General features: G+C 42.9%; 1 protein-coding gene across 5 annotated transcripts in view; it reads left to right on the plus strand.

The window, feature by feature from the left end:
- Positions 1 to 12,538: 12,538 nt before the first annotated feature.
- PPM1A (protein phosphatase, Mg2+/Mn2+ dependent 1A) overlaps positions 12,539 to 16,275 on the plus strand; it is a 35,501-nt gene continuing 31,764 nt past the window's right edge. For 3 of the 5 annotated variants that reach the window (XM_039553424.1, XM_039553425.1, XM_039553421.1), the window contains exon 1: positions 12,540 to 12,780. The gene's annotated coding sequence lies outside the window, so the exon portion shown is untranslated. Of the gene's footprint in view, positions 12,781 to 13,913; positions 13,957 to 16,275 lie in introns of all 5 variants that reach the window. The other 2 variants (XM_039553423.1, XM_039553422.1) reach the window with 2 other exon arrangements.

The raw sequence follows: 16,275 nt of genomic DNA on the forward strand, positions 1-16,275 counted from the left end.
TACAGCTGTCTGCTACTGTTTTATAGATTAATACAACCCAAGCAATAGATGGTAAACCAGAGAAATTGCACTTTTTTGCCAGAGTAAGCTGCATCTGTACCAGTCAGTCAAACAGGGCCAGGGTGTGGAGCTGTACACTGGCCTCGGATCATCCATACTTTCAATCTGTTACTGAGGTTCCTGGTATGGCTTTGCACACAAACACTGTCCCAAGGAATATGGGGTATGTCTGAGGGACATCAGCTACACACAGAAGCCAAGTCAGTCCAGTTTGTCTCAGTACTAGAAAGCTCAAAGATTGCTTTACTTAGTAGCAAAAATGGAGCAAAGGTGATTACACAAGTCTTTGCAACTGTTTAGTTTAGCTAAGTGTAACTGTGAGTAAATCATTCTCTCCTCCTCTCCCCTCCTTACATGCCGCTATTTGCTCCCTCAGAAAAAAGAAATAGAAAAATATGTAGAAAAACATCTTTTAGCAACAGAGCATCACAGAAAAATACAGAATAGCAATGTAAAATACACAAGGGTAAGACAATACCTATTTAGACAGCCAGGACAAAAATAGAAGCATCTTCAGACACAGAAGTAGATGATTCCTGGTTGTCAGTCAGTGAATTTTGTGGCCTACCCTGGGCAGGATTTCCTCAGTATAAGAAGCAAGAGCCATTTTCTACCTTGTACCTGGTGTGACACTTGTGTTTGAAGCACTAAAACTCTGCAGTGATCCCAGCCACCTGCAGCTGCACTTGACCCTGCCCTTCTTCCCAATTTCATGTCCATGACTTTTCAATTTGATTATAAACTGCTTGGCTTTGAGTTTTGTTTGAAAAGTGCTCCGTGAGCATTCACTGACACCTGCATTAACAGTATTTGTTTAAAAGAGGCACATTACTTTTAAAGGACAACATTTGCCTCCAGACAAAGAACTCCTGCACATCAAGTTTCCCTCCCCAACCTAACTGGGTATTTTATTGTGACTTAAGTAATCCAGATGTATCCTTCACATAAGGGTGAACTAAAGTCAGGTCTGCCTGAGACCTGCACATTCCTCCAGACCACTCTATTTTGACTTCTTTCCCTGTTTATTGACATTAAAAGCACTTTTACTCAGAGAAATAATAAAAAGAGAAATCCAGAAAAACTCCAGCCTTTTCTGCAGGAGATGGGCCATCTATATGAAGATAAGATTTGTTTATTATGATGGGACAGTGATGGAACCCAGAGTCCTTGTTCCATATTATCCATTTCCTTTTCATAACATACTTTTTTTAGTTTACCTTGGGGTGTGACTAAATCACCTGTGTTTATTTAAGTAACAGAAATACAGAACATGTTCAGGTGAATTGAAGAAAATTCCATTTGATGAAAATGGCATTTTGTTTGTGTAACATTACTTCTATGTTATTCTTTATGATTATTCAAATGAAACATTAGAAGTCAAGACAGAAATTCTTGATTCTGTTTTGCTTTAAAGAAACAGATTTCTGCTTTCTTGCTTCAGAACAAACCATCTTCTCATGGTGAAGAGGCAGACAATATCATTGTTATTTACATTTCTGATTCTTAGATCCCTGTTCTGTGTCTATCATTTTGGGGCGGTTTTTCCAAGGTCACCAAATTCAATGGAAAGATCTGCATTCCCTTTCCACATCTGGAATTTTGTATCTGTATATATCCCTCTCTATACATGTATATACGTTCAATATTTATTCCATTTAAATCTGCTGTGATGAATCTGGAAGGGTTTCTTTCCATGTGAGCTGTCTCAGTGCACTAGAACTGAAAGGACTACTCACAGAAACAGGGAAAACTTTCTCTCCTGTAACACTGAACACTGTGAGGAGCAGGAGGAGGAAAAGGAGTATTTCCAGAAGGCTGATTCTGCAGAGTTTTGCCTCCCTGAGCACCTGCTGTAGTCAGCAGAAAAAAATTCCACCGTGGGGGCGGCCAGGGAACCTGAGTTGGGAGCCTGCTCTAAATCCTGCACTGAATTTTTCTTCCTCCATCTCCTGACACAGAGGTAACTTAAGGAGTAGCTTGTGGAGGGAATGTCTTCCAAAAGTCATGAAAAGTTACTTCAGGGAACCATCTTTTAGAGGCTGTTAGCCAATGACAGAGTCATATACTAATTGCCATTTTTTTTCCCCCTTAATAATTAGTACTACTTTTTGGACAGCCTCTTAATAGTGCAGTTTTCCTAGGACAGCTACTTTCCCTTCCTTTTCATCAGTGTATTCCTCCTTGGTTTTAATAGAGAACTAAAATAAAGTGGGCCTGTTTTGGGTTTTTTAGACTGATAATGTTCCCAATTCCAAATCTGGGACGGGGTTTGCTCTCTGGTTTAGGCCCCCTCTGCTGGTCTTCCCAAAGCAAAACACAAAATACCAGGGATTTTTCATTAGCAACAAACCTTCTTAAGAGAAAAATCCAGACTTCTCTTTCTTAACTTTTTACTATCAGAATATAAATCACAAGGAAGATCAGCTTTGGGGCTGTGAACTCAGCATGGGGGAAGTTTTTTAAAAACTGAATTCAAGAAAATAATTGCATAACCAAGCATGTGAACCTGTGGAATTTCTCAGGCAAAAAGTCCAAAAGTGAACATAGCCTAAAAAGCTGATCCCAGCCTGATCTGGCTCTTAGCAGCATCCTGTGATTGGCATTTTAATGAAGATATTATGTAAGGAGCTCAAGAAGCATAGGCTGCTGGGGATGGGGTTTTTCTGTGTATCTCAGCTAACAAAAGCCAGAGGCAGTAGTCCTGCTCAGACAGCACATATTTGAAGGAGATAAACAGGTAAGGAGGTACAGTGGCTAAATATTAGCACCCATTCCAGCAATATTATAAAACAGAGATCTAATAACCTGGGAAAATCCCTGGGTGTCAGAGAAGTGAATTAAAGCACAGTGCTTTCTTAATCAGGTGAAGGACAGGACATGCTGGCATTGGGAGAAGGGAAGTACCTGGTATTCCACCAGTTCCTTTCTGGTATCCGAAACAAAGCAAAAGAAGGTCTGAGACTGTTCTAACTAATACCAGCACCTAAAAATGTTTCCTGCCCAGGACCAGACAGAAATGTGTGGTAGCACAGTTGTCAACCCAGAGAGGTTCAGGAGAGTCACAAAGGACAAGAATGGTTTATTTTGCATGGGTGGGATTTTTAATGATGTTAAAAAGCATTTCACATGTCACAGCAACAGGCAAGTCACTGGCCACAGGTATTTAAATCAAAGCTCTGTAAGCAGCCTCCTGTTACCTGCCCTGGGTAAATAAATTCCTGAACACACTGGAGAAAGTGCAGTGGAGGCCAACCAAGGTGGAGAGAGACTTAGAGAACTGTCTTTGCTCAGCTGTAAGGGGAGAAGGATAAGGGAAGGTTTTATTTCTGCCTTCAATCACAGACTCTTTTCAGAGAGACATAGTCGTAAGAGACAACACAAATTATAACACAGGAAATTCTGATGGGAAACACAAGAACAAGTGCCCAGACAGGTGGGATCTCCATTCTCAAAGATATTTAGGTTGGATGTTAGGAAAAGGTTTCTTCACCCAGCAGGTGGTTGGCACTGGAACAGGCTCCCCAGGGCAGTGATCACAGCACCAAGCCTGACAGAGCTCAAGAAGTGTTTGAGCAATGCTCTCAGGCACAGAGTGGGGTTCCTGGGGGTGTTCTGTGCAGGGCCAGGAGCTGGACCCCATGATCCTTCCAATTCAGGATACTCCATGATTCTATGGCTCACCTGGACAAAAACCTAAGCAACTCGTCATTGGACCTGCTTTGAGCCAGGAATTGAACTGGTTGACCTCCAGAAGTCCCTTCCAACCAAAATTATACCATGATTTTATGGTAAATGACTACTGTATCATTAATCCAGCTTAACCTGATGAAAGTTACTTTGACAGTTCTAATGCTTCCCCAAGCAAATAAGAAATTTAAACCCAATCCAGACTCACTGAAGTCAGTGGGAATCTTGAGCTTAACTTGAAAGGCACTGGATCAACTTCAATGCTTTTAGGATTCGTGTTCAGAAAACATACTAAACTTTATTTTTGTAGGCGACACTAGGAGTTGCTTTTTCTTAACTGTGAGTTTCTCAATAGGTTGTCTCTGCAGTTAGATGAGAACTGCTCTCTTTGGAGTAGTCACAAATCCTGCTCAGAGATTCACCCAGCAGAGCAGGGTTTTGCTCAGTGCTCTGGGGGTGTGTAACTCCACTTTTCAGTTTGCACTTGCAGGAAAATTCCCGTTTGCCAAGTGTTATTGGTGATGAGCCTCTTGTCTAACGTGGGTTCAGCTCAGGGCAACTGCTGCTTTCGCGTTGAGACACTGTCTATAATAATTGAAATTTATGTCATAGAATGGCAATCCTGTGACCTCTGTAGAGTGAGCTAATGGTTCCAATCTTGTTTTCAGCAGGCTGCTGTGAATTAACATGGCCACTGCCTTCTCTTTTTCACCTCATCATTTTTCTTTGTAAAACAAGCTTTTTCTCTCTTATCTTGTCTCTTACAAGGGGTCCTATTATTTATCTTCAACATGAAACAGAGTAAAACAACACAAGGGAGTAATTACTTGACAAGAAATGTCAAGTACTAGCCAATTATTTTGATGTTTCCTATGAAGGTTAAAAAATGCAAAAAATTCCATGAATTTGTAAAAATATAGTGAATTCTTTCATACACACAAAGAGAAGGGAAACACAGATTTATCTTAATAGGTATAGGAGTTATATACTACAAAGAAAGAAAACAAACAAGGAAACAAACATATTTAAAATCCTTAAAAGAAATCACATTCACAATCCCTCAAGAAGTAGCTGTCCTCCTAATCTCTTGGATTAACTGAAATTTCCTGAGAAGGAAGGATACCTTTCTGGTTAGGGTGGAGACTTGGATTATCTCCAAGCAGCATCCATGTTTTGAGTCATCCTCTGATATGAAGCTGCACCGCGTTACTCTCCCTTAAATGCTCTCCAAAAGAACATATGCTAATGTGACCTGCAGTATGAGATTTTCCTTTCCTGATAGGCTTCCTCTCCTCAGACTCTGGGCTTGAACTGCACAACAAGCAGTTTCTTTTCATAATGGCCCTTGTTGCTTTGCTAATCTTTGGTTTTGCACCATCCCCAAAGAAACAGAACACCGTCATTGCAGGATGAGAGATACCATAAAAGTGCTAAAAATCCAAATTACTGCTTGTTTCACTTTCCTAAGAAAGACAACACATGGAACTCATGATCTCATATCCATTTTTACCATGTCCCTTATGCTAACAAACATGAAACAGTGTCTTTACTTCTTAGTCATACCCCATCAGCACCTATGTAATGAAACTAAAATTAAACTTTGGTTATACTGTCAAATAAAAAAAGACACAGGTGGCCAAAATCCAGCTCCACACCAGGATTATCTTTTAAATCCAGGACTCTCCAGAATCCTTGGTGCTGTGGAAAACCTATTTTGCAAAATACTGAGTAATGTTTAGGTTTCAAATATCTCCATGCCTTGGCTATTTGATTCTGATATGTTGCTTTTAGCTTAATTTAACTGTTTAATTGACACAAAAAAATCCATCTGCTCAGCTGTGTCCCAGCTAACAGCTTGTTAAAAGAGACAACTCTTTAAACACATTTCTATGAATGAATGTAGCAAAGCATAAGTTGTGTTAGGTTGTACAAAGAAGATGACTATGTGCAACTATTGAAAGAAGAAAAGGACTGGTAAGACAAAAGAAAAAAAAAAAAGGGAGTTTACAGAATATAAATCTTATCCTCTCATCCGAACTAATCTCCCTCACATCTGGAAATTCCAGTCTTTATCAAATTTCAGAGTCTGTTGCCTGGATGTTCATAATTATAAACCCCTTAAGATCATCATAAGACTCTTGATGACTCAGGATGAAGTATTCTTATGCATTGACAGTCTGACATGTAATTTCAGCTGTGATTGCTAAGCTAATTTTTAGGTTAAACAACCGACGGCTGTGGGCAGGCCCATTACAATCGGCTGGGTAAGAGCAGTTTTTAAAACGTGCTAATGACTGAGGGATTGATCCTGAGACGCTGAGGTCAGTGGCAGCTTTGTCACCGACTGCGGTGAGGACACAGCGAGGCCTCCCTGCACGGACCAAGAGCAAACAAAAACAGCGACTTCCACGTGCCTTCACATTTTGAAAAGAGAAGATGAAATGAACAGAATGGGCGAAAGCCTGCCTGGTAAAATGTTCTGGGTGTTCTCTACTTTGCAGCTTGTCTTTTAGGAAAAGATCTTGTCAAGAGAATCAGACTTTGAGAAATTGAATACCAAGACACAGGCATTTCTTGGTGTTCAGTGATGATGATTAAATGAAGTGTATCCCTCCACGCTGGAAAGAACTGAGGAGGTATCCCTGTTGGAGTCCTGTTGAGTATTAATCTGCCCCAGCCTTTAAAATACTTCAAATCAACTTCTGTTGTCTCCCAATGTGCCTTTAAGCTGAGTGAGGGTTTCTGTGGTGCAGAGAAGCACAGATGGTCCCAAAGAGACCATATGCATTGTGCTGCTGTGAAACTGGTGGAGAGCTCAGGGACAGGGGCCAAAATGAATTGGCATAGGCAGGCAAGCCGTGCCAGCACTTCTTCAGACACCAAACATGGTTGTTTTGTCCCTTTTTCCATAACAAGTTCAGGACACCCAGACTCTAGCAAGACTTTTCCATTTCAGCTACCAAGGCAGCAGAGATTCTAAAGGGAGAGGGGGGGGAAAAAATCACTGTTTGTCCTTTTTCCCCTCATTTTTCATTTTCTTTAAAATGCCTGTAGACTATACTGACATTCTTTTTTAATTTCCCCATTTCACATGAAAAAGCAAATTTTCCTGGCCACCGGGTCTTCGGTGACATTTTGCTACAGATAGAAGGAACCATGTGAAATGCAGGTGCTTTGCAGATGAGCTCTGAAAACCTCAATAAAACTGCATTTCTCTTCCTGAGTTGCCTGGATTTTTGTCATCTTTGGGCTTTTGAAGAAATTGGGAGATGCCATGCTTTTCCCATATTTCATATACAAAGAAGAGAAAAATGGAGGGATGACCCCTCCCCAATATTCTAGAATATTAATACTATTTTATATACTAACCTCCATTAATGGTAAATATATTACCTTTATTCTCCTTTTAATCTGATATTAATTTATAATATTTATTTTATATGCTTGCATTTTATATGCTTTATTTTGTATTATGTTTATATTTATTATGTTTCATATTTTTATTGAGCTGATTTTACAAGCTTTGTATTTTTATTACGTTTCTATTTTTAATACATTTTATATTAATTTTCAACATAAAACTATTCTGCTTCTGTTGATATTTTGGTCTTTGCTGTACTTTGCTTCTGCTGGTTTTCTTGAATTATAGGTTACTTCCATCAGCAAATTCTCCCTGGAAAAATAAAACTCATGACTGAGCATCACTTGCTTTCTCTTACAGCTAAAATAAGAAAACCACATTGTGATGCCCTAATGATTTTGTACCTAATTTTGTAGTTTGAAAATTACCAGCATTTGGTTTTTAAATGAGATCATCACTGTTGTTTTTTAAAGCGATCAGGAGAGCATGGATCTGGTCTCAGAGGCAACAAAGTATGGCAGTTTGGGAAGCACATTTCAAAAGTCCAGCAGAAAGGGAATTATGTCAAAACTGCTGCATTTCAAGAATGCAGGATGTTTGCATGTGATGACCAAAATCTTTGTGACATCCTTCAGATAAATTCAGTTTGGATGCAGGATACACCCTAGGTGTGTACTTTTGATGATTTAAACATCATGTGATTATTAATCATCACTACAGTTCTGGCATTTTATGGAGCTCCCAACGGCACAGCTGCCCGAGCAGATCCCTACAGGTGTCATCACACCAGGGTGTTGCAGGAATAGCACCAGGAAGGCAGAAAGCCTGGAGCGTAATTATCCATCTGGCTTTGAGATTCCAAAAATAGGTGCAGCCCCCTGGAGAAGGGATGGGGCAGGGCATCAGTACTTCCCAAGCCAAACATGAAGTTATGGCAAGATCACGCTATTACGGGTCACACATATCATTAATACAAAGATTTCTATAGATAGCCTCTAAGCCTCTCTAATGTGTAAGGTAATTAATTAATTTTAGCTATATAAAAATTAGGAATATCGTCTAAGTTGTCATCTGAGCTTCTTCTGAATTCACAGACACTACAGAAGAGAAAAAAAGTCACCTTCAAAGAACTCACCCAACCTGCTCCAGACACCAGTGAAAGCATGACAGTAATGACCACCTGTCTCCTTCCACCAAACCAAGGCAGCCCAGACAACAATCTATACATCCAGTATTTAGATGTGTATTACCAGGTGATACAAATCCTTTTCCAAACAAAACAAAACCCTGCCGTTTACTAACTTTTTAGGCCGCAGAGTAACTTCAAATGTATTATTTCCCACCTACATCAGATATTCATGGCAGACCATATAAGAGAGAAGAAACAGGGACAGTAAATAAGGGAAGCTGAAACCAAGCTTTCAGATGACAGAAGTTCAGGTTTTTTCTCTCAGAAGTCAAAAAAATCTAAACTCTCTACAAGAGTTCACGGTTACAACAGTGATCCTCCACCTCTACTCTTCCCTAATGAGGCCACCTCTGGGGTGCTGTGTTCAGTTCTGGTCTCCACAGTTCAAGAAAGACAAAGAGCTACTGGAGAGGGTCCAGCGGAGGCTGGATGATCAGGAGTCTGGAGCATCCCTCTTATGAGGCATGATGAGGGAGCTGGGCCTGTTTAGGCTGGAGAAGACTGAGAGGGGATCTCATCAATGCATATAAATGTTTCAAAGGTGGATGTGAAGAGGACATTACCAGATTCTTTTTGGTGGTGTCCAGAGACAGGACGAGGAGCAGTGACTATGAACTAAAACACAACAAGACTCGCTTCAACATGAGGAAGAACTCCTTACATTGACAGTGGCAGAAGACTGGAACAAGCTGCCCAGGAAAGTTGTGAATTCTCCCTCTCTGGAGACACTCCAAACCCACCTGGGCCCATTCCTGTGTCACTGCTCCAGGTGGCCCTCCTGCCTTGGCAGGGGATTGGACCAGGTGATCTCCAGAGGTTCTTCCAACCTGACTATTCTGTGATCCTGTGATATTGGTACTAAAATTTCCCTGTTTGAGGAATACACAGACAAAACTCTGATACTTCATGATATACCTTAGAGTAAAAGAAGTTTAAGCACTGCTATTAAACCAGAAAGAGTTAAAAGGCGTGTTGGGCAATACAGTGTGCAGAGATTACAGCAGGCTCGTACAGAATATGGCCATTACGATGGAAGCTGATTCCAAAGTGCAGTTAAATTACCATGTGATCCCCGTTGCAACTGTGGTCCCATTTTCTCTTTTTATGGGAAATGATGTCATTGGGAACAGCTTCATCGGGCTAAGCGTGGAATTTTCTAAATTGAGTTTTAATGAATAGACTGGACAAAGTCATCCTCCTGCCTGCAATAACTGAGTGTGCATCGGTGGCAGAAAGCTCTTGGCAATTACCATCCATCTAAAGACTTCTAAAAAGCTGTAACAGGAAACAGAATTAAAATTGTCCAGAAATAATATTTTCTAAGAACAGGTTGAGAAGCAGCACATCATTTTAAATATGACTATAATGCCAAAAGAATTTTCTTGTTCCAAACAGTGAAATATGATCCTTCTCAATAACTCATTAATGATTTATGATACAGAGTTGAGTTTCACAACGGTTCTTGTTACTGTGGCGCTAATGAGTGCGGTGACTACAGGTCCCAGCCATCTGTATCACAATTTGATGTACAGCTGAAGAGAAAATAAAGAGTTGTACACTGGGAGATGTAGTTTCATCAACTACAAATACATTTAGTAGAGGGATATGATATACTTAGCTGTTTTATCAGAATCAAAAGTGATGCTTGAATTTCTTGTAAATATTGATTACCATTGTCAGTGCAATAGGCCAAGCAAATCTAGGGAACTAAATAAAAGTTAATGCTTTAAGAAAATATTGTAGTAATTTGACTTAGTCCAATTTCCCCTGAAAAATGTATAAATAGCAAATGAGAGCAGCAAACTCTCTGCTGACATGACATTCTTGCAGCTTAAAATGAGGGCGTCACCAAAAAGATACAGGGCCATGTTTTCATTCACTTTTATTTAAAAAAGCCTCACTCAAAACACAGATATAGGTAACATGGAATCTAAATGAAATCCATTATTGTACATAATTCTAAGTGCTAGGAGAGCTTTATTAAAGTGGAAAAGGGGAGTGAAAAATTAAAGAGGAGAGGTTAAAGAAACATGGCACATGCCTGCAGGAACAATTCTGTGTAATCTTGGGATGGGAAGGGTTAGGGTTTGCATTTAAATCTCTCTAAAGGTCTGTTTCCACCAACAAATTTTACTGCATTTGACTACAAAGGCCCGAATTTTCTAACATTGATTTGTTGAGTTAACAGAACATTGAGCACAACTGAGTAGTGCTCAGTATCATGGTAACGATCACAATTAGGGGGAATACAGGGAGATCGGGTCCAAACATTCCATCCAGCCGAAGACAGCAATGGGAAGTGGAGATTCTGCCATCGTACCAAAACACGGTCAGTTTATCTGTCACAGGAAAGCCATACAGCAATGAGGTTTCACTGTATTTTTCAGAGTTCTTATAGCTCTCTCCAGATAGGATTTTCTGCCCTCCTTTGCTGACAAACTGCACTGATAGTTGTCAACCATAACCAGCCATTGGAGGGCTCTCCAAACATTCCGTTTAGGGAATGCTTTGGTTTGGAAAGGACCTTAAAGACCACCCAGTTCCAACCTCCTGCCATGGGCAGGGACACCTTCCACTAGACCGGGTTACTCAAAGCTTCATCCAGTCTGGTCTGGGGCACTTTCAGGGATGGGGCATCCACAGCTGCTCTGGGAAACCTGTGCCAGGGCCTCACCACCCTCACAGTAAAGAATTTCTTCATAATTTCTGAAGTAAAATTCCCTCCGTTTAAAGCCATTAACATATGGCTGTTTGCTGTGATTGTTGTTAAAGATGGAAACCATCTAGACAACCTTGCTACACAGCCACTTCACCTTTCCCAGTCCTCCTCAGCATCTCTTCCTCTGTATTCAATTCCTTCTTCGCATCCTCAGAGCTACCGTGCATTCCTAATCCTCCCCTTGAAGCACTCCTCCCAGCACCCACTCTGCCTGAGAAATCCCCAGCCACGAGGTTTAACCCTGGCTTGCTGGAATTAGCCATTCCTCCCAGAACCACCCCTCTCCCATCGCAGCCTCCTTGAGCACCCTCCTCCCCTCCTTGAGACAAAAGAGAGGTTTGTCTAAAAGCTTCTCGTCTCAGTTTGTTCCCTGCAGACTGGTGGGGGAGTTGCTCCATGAACACACTCCCATGTCTTTTGTTCACAGGCCAGCCTTCATCAAAGGGGGCTGAAACCCGTGGGATTATTAAACCCATTACGCGTTCATTACTGGTAATCCGCTGCTGATTTTGCCAGCGGTTGTGCTTCCAACGGGAAATCCTGCGGGGCTCTGATTCAGGCGAGTAAGAGTCCCTCAGGGCTAGAGGACATAGTCATAAACTGTGACGTTCAGGGGATGTTCAGGTTGGACATCAGGAGGAATTTCTTCTCAGAAAGGGTGATCAGACATTGGAACGGACTGCCCAGGGAGGTGATGGGAGTCACCGTCCCTGGAGGTGTTTAGGGAATGACTGGACATGGCACTCAGCGCCATGGTCTGGTTGACACGGTGGTGTTGGGTCATAGGTTGGACCCGATGATCCCAGACATCTTTTCCAACCTAAATGATTCTGTGATTCAGGGAGACGAGCCAGCACCTCGGGACCCACTGTGCGCTCCATCATCCTCAGGTGGGTTGAGCTGCTGACGCCACCGCACCGGGACCGAGACCGGGCCCGGGATCCGGACTGGAATCGGAACAGGACCGGGATCGGGATCGGGATCGGGATCGAGAGTGGGCTCAGGATTTGGATCGGGACGGGGAACACGCGCCCCCAGCTCTCGCGCCAGCCTCTCTTCCTCAGGGACAGGGGCGGAGCCAGTGACGTCACCGCCCCGCGCGCCGCTCCCGCGGGCCCGGCGCACGCGCGGCGCGGCGCGGGACCCGGGGCGGAGGGTGATGTAATACCCGTAACGGCCCCGCTCCGTCCGACATCCGGGTATCCTGCTGGGGTGCTGTTGTTTTTTTTGTTTTCCGCTTTTTTTTTTTTTTTTTTACTCTTTCTTTTTTCCCCTGAAAAGCTCCATTTGTCGCTTTTTCTGGTGTTTTAATTTTTTTTTTTTTTTTTTTTTAACGGGAGAGGGAGACGGTGAGGAGGGAAAGGGCACGGGGACGCGCGCGCGCTCCCACCTCCCCTCCCCTGCGGCGTGCGCGCCTGCGCAGAGGGGCGGCGGCGGCGGCAGCGCAGTGCGAGTGTGTCCGTGTGTCCGCCCGTCCGTCCGTCCGCGGCCGGCGCTCCGCGCGGCGCTGCGCGGGTGGGCGCGGAGCAGCTCGGGCGGGGGACGGGGACGGGGGGGCCGCCGGCGGCGGCGGGGGCGAGATGAGCGCTGGGCTCCCCCTGGGCACAGAGCCGCCCTGTGAATGAGCTGAGGCGAGGCCGCCAGCCGGGTGCCCCCCTCCTTCTCCTCCTCCTCCTCGTCCCCCCCTCCTTTCCCTTCTCCCCCGCGCACCGCCGGGAGCGCGGCCCTGCCCGCACAGCCGGCACCGACGCCGCGGCCGGGGGGGTAAGTGGCGCTGCGCAGTGCGGGGCCGGGGCGGGGTGAGGGGGCGGCGGGGCCGGGGCGCTGCGGGGCCCCGGGGCCTGTAAACAACCGGGGGCGGCGGAGAGCGCGGGAGCTCGGCGGCACGGCTGGGAGCGGGTCGGGCGGCCGGAGGGAGGGAGATGGATGGGGAGGGGGGGTGCGATCCCGCTGGGATGCCGCTGCCGGGAGCCCCCTGCGCAGCCCCTGCATTGCAGGCGCCTGCTGAGGGTGGAGGTGTCCCCGCAGCCCCCCGGGCACGGCGGGAGGAGGGTGAGCGGCGGGGTCTGGGCCTGGCTCAGGTAGGAGTAGCAGCTTTCCCTTTCTCCCTGCCCCCTCCTTTCCTCGCCCAGAGTTCATTTAATAAAGGCTATAAACAGCCTGCTCTCCCATCGCCACCCAAACGCTCGGGGCACGGCACTGACTGGGAAAAAAAAAAAAACAAAACAACACGCATCTATTTATAAAGCACCCCACCCTGGCGAGGGTCGGAGCATCAAGCGCTCCCCAAATAGTGACATTGTGATGCAGCGGGCGGCTTTCCCTCACCAACGCCTTTCGGGCGTTTAAAGTTTGAGAGAGATTTCGGTGCCTTTGAAAACAATGTCTTGAGCAAAGGTTGCGCTGACGATCTGTGATCGGTCACAGAGTGCGTGGTAAAAGTCCGTGGAAGAAAATGCTGGTTTCGGTGAGAAAGTTGTGCGGTGATGTGCTGGGTAATTGGGCTTGCGTGTGAAATGCCGGAGGTTCTGAGCGTACGTCTAACCTTTTTGTTACATTAGATTGTATTCTAGTAGTTGTGATACAACGTTAAGACAGGCTGGAGGTTGACCGTTTCAGGAGAATTGATTTTGCAGACATCTGTTCAATACGTATTTGTATTTATTTGGTACGATTAAAATATCCCTTAATGTTGCCATGTGGATGGCAAAATTTTGTGGTTACAGAACTAATGCTTAAGTTTACAGCAGCACTTGGAAGAACTAAATTTTTTTGAGCTGTATCTTCTGTCAAACGGGAAAGTGCTGTTCATTGGGGTGGTCTCTGTGGTAACTTTAAGATTTAAGGTCCTTAAGGTATGTCATCCAAAGGAATTTTTTGTTTTTATTTTTTTTAAGCAGGAGACAGTTTTAGATCACAAGAGCAGTAGCTGGAAAGAAGGTAGGTGATATGTTTTCTTTAGATTGTGATATTTAGCATCAAGTGAGCTGAATCAATTTATAAAGTAGAATTTCTAACTCTTGTGATTCTAGGAAATTAATTTCCAAATATGAGCCCTTGTAGCACTTTCCTGAGCTGTTTCAGTGATTAGGTGGCTGAAGCAGGTTTTGTGAAGTACTGGTGGAATTAAGGCTGGATGGCTACTGTTACTCAGCACCCTAAATGAGTTGCCAAATGACCAAGAATTTTGCAATTTCTAGCCACATTTCTTCTCTGATAGCTTCCCTTCTGGTGCTATTCATGGTTTCTTCTATGAATAACATCAGAGAAAACGTGAGCCAGGTAAGTTTTACAGTTTACCTATCCAATCACAGTAGCATTCAAAGGGAAGGTGTTAAAGGACTGCAGCTTGGATCAGTGCACCAGCATTAGCTGCTCCTAAAGTTCTCACTCCCAGGCCTTGCTGGGTCTCCCTTTTGTATATGAGACTGGGCTAGAAGAGTTGCTGATGCATCATGCCAGTTATTAATGTTTTCCTCACAGAGCTCTCTGATAAACTCCTCAGATAACCGTGGGGAGAGTTTGTCTGTCCTCTCACTCTCTTCCAGCATAGCCATGTTTTTGTCATATACAGGCAAGGCCTAGCTCTGGATTACAGTTTAGTCCTCTGCTTGATGATTGTCAGGTCAATCTCTCCTGTCGAAGTACAGTACAAAACTATACTTGTTTTCCAAGTATTTCCTTAACTGTCTATAGGTATGCTTGGGATACTTTTGTTGAAAGCGGAGGGAGATGGAAGTGCCAAATGACTGGTGAAGCTTGCAGGTCCAAACAAGCAGAACTCAGAGCAATTTGAATTAAAACAGAATACTAAAAAGTTTTTTTTTTCCTATAAAATCGAGCTGGTTGCTTCTTATCTGGAGTGCAACTTATGCGGTGGAGTTGAGTCATTCTTGCTGAGATTGCATTTTGAGAACTGTCGTTAAAATGCTTAGATATTTAACTCTGGCACAGTATAATTTGCAAACTTATGTAACTGGTATGTTTTTGAATGCAGCTGTCAATAAGAGATCTTATTGCACTTTTCCTTTTTAGTGGAACTAGGGAATATAAAGCAGCTGCTTTCACAAAATGACCTAAATATAAGTAATTTAAGAATAGCATATTTCTTGCTAAAATATTGGCATTTCTATAGGCTTAATTTTCACATGTTCCAGGTCTATTCTGATGTACAAAATACTTATGTAATTGGCTAGGCAGAACAGCATTGCAATTAAGTGATGGAATGATGCAGGCTATGCTAATAAATAAACAACTTTTAGAATGGAAAGTACTGTAAAATAACTGTTTTCATTTTGCCTGTGCTAACCGGAGACATTTTAAAGACTTGAGTAGTAGTAATGTTTGAAGTTAAGACATTAGTGGTTTATCATAGCTAAACCTGAGCCAAAATGCATTTGTTCTTACTATTTCATGTGGACCTTTGTAATTTTTGCTCCTCTTTTCTCATAAATCATACTTTTTACTTTTTTTAGAAAAAATTGTATCATCTGTTTCTTTCCAAATGACACAACTTGTAATCTCATTTGTTCTTTTAGAAATTTATCTCTTTTTGGATAATACTTGGTTGCCAAACTCTTACTGGTCTCTGTAGTTTTAATCACATGATCCAAATTTCAGTTTAGAATACTAGGATAAGGAATAAACTTCTGTAACATTTACACATGCTTAACTACAATCCTCTTCGTTGAATGAATGGCAAATGCAAAGTATCATGTCTGTGTATACAATATGTAAATCCTGAAAAAATGACAATGTTGTTAGGATATTTAGAAGATCCAGGGAATGTGCATAGATGTACATTTTATGGCATTTTATGTACATTCCATTCACCAGAGCTAAAAAATGTTTTTTAAGGAGGATTCATGTATTTGAGCCATGATGTGGTGCAGATCGTGGTGGAGATAATGCTTTCTACTCGTAGCTTCTTTATGTTGCTCTCTGTCTGTGAAGGAACAATTTAGCATTTATTAAGATTTAATATTTCTAGAGTAAATCACTTGACTCTTAAGACTGGGAGGAATGTTTAGACCAAGGGAATTGTAATCAGGGCAGGAGGAGTAAGCAAGTGTGATTCCATGGGAGCGAATAGGCTGATTTTTGTTCCTGGGTAGAGGCGGTAACCACTGTGTGTTACTGGTGTTAAACCACTGCTGCAAGGTCTGCTTCTCTGTAGTTGTCTGCTAACTCTGCTCTGTGTTAAACCACAAACTAAGTTACAGATTTCTGTCAAGTTGTTATCTGTTTTCTTATTTATTT

This window comes from Corvus cornix, chromosome 5, assembly GCF_000738735.6.
Source record: "Corvus cornix cornix isolate S_Up_H32 chromosome 5, ASM73873v5, whole genome shotgun sequence".
In the NCBI taxonomy this organism is placed as follows: domain Eukaryota; kingdom Metazoa; phylum Chordata; class Aves; order Passeriformes; family Corvidae; genus Corvus; species Corvus cornix.